The sequence below is a fragment of the Oncorhynchus keta genome, unplaced genomic scaffold (assembly GCF_023373465.1).
Source record: "Oncorhynchus keta strain PuntledgeMale-10-30-2019 unplaced genomic scaffold, Oket_V2 Un_scaffold_2232_pilon_pilon, whole genome shotgun sequence".
Lineage (NCBI taxonomy): Eukaryota > Metazoa > Chordata > Actinopteri > Salmoniformes > Salmonidae > Oncorhynchus > Oncorhynchus keta.
The window spans coordinates 4,165-7,500 of record NW_026290868.1 but is presented as its reverse complement, the minus strand read 5'-3'; positions in this window follow the sequence as shown (position 1 = coordinate 7,500).

Sequence of the window (3,336 nt, the reverse complement as noted above, 5' to 3'; positions counted from 1 at the left end):
GATGGAACTGATTGGATACTAAAGTCATAGGGGATGGAACTGATTGGATACTATAGTCATAGGGGATGGAACTGATTGGATACTAAAGTCATAGAGGATGGAACTGATTGGATACTATAGTCATAGGGGATGGAACTGATTGGATACTATAGTCATAGAGGATGGAACTGATTGGATACTATAGTCATAGAGGATGGAACTGATTGGATACTATAGTCATAGGGGATGGAACTGATTGGATACTAAAGTCATAGGGGATGGAACTGATTGGATACTAAAGTCATAGGGGATGGAACTGATTGGATACTATAGTCATAGAGGATGGAACTGATTGGATACTAAAGTCATAGAGGATGGAACTGATTGGATACTAAAGTCATAGGGGATGGAACTGATTGGATACTATAGTCATAGAGGATGGAACTGATTGGATACTAAAGTCATAGGGGATGGAACTGATTGGATACTAAAGTCATAGGGGATGGAACTGATTGGATACTAAAGTCATAGGGGATGGAACTGATTGGATACTAAAGTCATAGGGGATGGAACTGATTGGATACTAAAGTCATAGGGGATGGAACTGATTGGATACTAAAGTCATAGGGGATGGAACTGATTGGATACTAAAGTCATAGGGATGGAACTGATTGGATACTATAGTCATAGGGGATGGAACTGATTGGATACTAAAGTCATAGGGGATGGAACTGATTGGATACTAAAGTCATAGAGGATGGAACTGATTGGATACTAAAGTCATAGGGGATGGAACTGATTGGATACTAAAGTCATAGAGGATGGAACTGATTGGATACTAAAGTCATAGGGGATGGAACTGATTGGATACTAAAGTCATAGGGGATGGAACTGATTGGATACTATAGTCATAGGGGATGGAACTGATTGGATACTAAAGTCATAGGGGATGGAACTGATTGGATACTAAAGTCATAGGGGATGGAACTGATTGGATACTATAGTCATAGAGGATGGAACTGATTGGATACTAAAGTCATAGAGGATGGAACTGATTGGATACTATAGTCATAGGGGATGGAACTGATTGGATACTAAAGTCATAGGGGATGGAACTGATTGGATACTAAAGTCATAGGGGATGGAACTGATTGGATACTAAAGTCATAGGGGATGGAACTGATTGGATACTATAGTCATAGGGGATGGAACTGATTGGATACTAAAGTCATAGGGGATGGAACTGATTGGATACTAAAGTCATAGGGGATGGAACTGATTGGATACTAAATAGTCATTGGATACTATAGTCATAGGATGGAACTGATTGGATACTAAAGTCATAGGGGATGGAACTGATTGGATACTATAGTCATAGGGGATGGAACTGATTGGATACTATAGTCATAGGGGATGGAACTGATTGGATACTAAAGTCATAGGGGATGGAACTGATTGGATACTATAGTCATAGGGGATGGAACTGATTGGATACTAAAGTCATAGGGGATGGAACTGATTGGATACTAAAGTCATAGAGGATGGAACTGATTGGATACTAAAGTCATAGAGGATGGAACTGATTGGATACTATAGTCATAGGGGATGGAACTGATTGGATACTAAAGTCATAGGGGATGGAACTGATTGGATACTAGTCATAGGGGATGGAACTGATTGGATACTAAAGTCATAGGGGATGGAACTGATTGGATACTAAAGTCATAGGGGATGGAACTGATTGGATACTAAAGTCATAGGGATGGAACTGATTGGATACTATAGTCATAGGGGATGGAACTGATTGGATACTAAAGTCATAGGGGATGGAACTGATTGGATACTAAAGTCATAGGGATGGAACTGATTGGATACTAAAGTCATAGAGGGATGGAACTGATTGGATACTAAAGTCATAGTGGAACTGATTGGATACTATAGTCATAGGGGATGGAACTGATTGGATACTAAAGTCATAGGGGATGGAACTGATTGGATACTAGTCATAGTCATAGTCATAGGATGGAACTGATTGGATACTAGTCATAGAGGATGGAACTGATTGGATACTATAGTCATAGGGGATGGAACTGATTGGATACTAAAGTCATAGGGGATGGAACTGATTGGATACTAAAGTCATAGGGGATGGAACTGATTGGATACTATAGTCATAGGGGATGGAACTGATTGGATACTATAGTCATAGGGGATGGAACTGATTGGATACTAAAGTCATAGGGGATGGAACTGATTGGATACTATAGTCATAGAGGATGGAACTGATTGGATACTATAGTCATAGGGGATGGAACTGATTGGATACTAGTCATAGGGGATGGAACTGATTGGATACTAAAGTCATAGGGGATGGAACTGATTGGATACTATAGTCATAGAGGATGGAACTGATTGGATACTATAGTCATAGAGGATGGAACTGATTGGATACTATAGTCATAGGGGATGGAACTGATTGGATACTAAAGTCATAGGGGATGGAACTGATTGGATACTATAGTCATAGAGGATGGAACTGATTGGATACTATAGTCATAGAGGATGGAACTGATTGGATACTAAAGTCATAGGGGATGGAACTGATTGGATACTATAGTCATAGAGGATGGAACTGATTGGATACTATAGTCATAGGGGATGGAACTGATTGGATACTATAGTCATAGGGGATGGAACTGATTGGATACTAAAGTCATAGGGGATGGAACTGATTGGATACTAAAGTCATAGAGGATGGAACTGATTGGATACTAAAGTCATAGGGGATGGAACTGATTGGATACTAAAGTCATAGGGGATGGAACTGATTGGATACTATAGTCATAGGGGATGGAACTGATTGGATACTAAAGTCATAGGGGATGGAACTGATTGGATACTATAGTCATAGAGGATGGAACTGATTGGATACTATAGTCATAGGGATGGAACTGATTGGATACTATAGTCATAGGGGATGGAACTGATTGGATACTAAAGTCATAGGGGATGGAACTGATTGGATACTAGTCATAGAGGATGGAACTGATTGGATACTATAGTCATAGGGGATGGAACTGATTGGATACTAAAGTCATAAAGTCATAGTCAGGATGGAACTGATTGGATACTATAGTCATAGGGGATGGAACTGATTGGATACTATAGTCATAGGGGATGGAACTGATTGGATACTATAGGGGATGGAACTGATTGGATACATCATAGAGGATGGAACTGATTGGATACTATAGTCATAGGGGATGGAACTGATTGGATACTAAAGTCATAGGGGATGGAACTGATTGGATACTAAAGTCATAGGGATGGAACTGATTGGATACTATAGTCATAGGG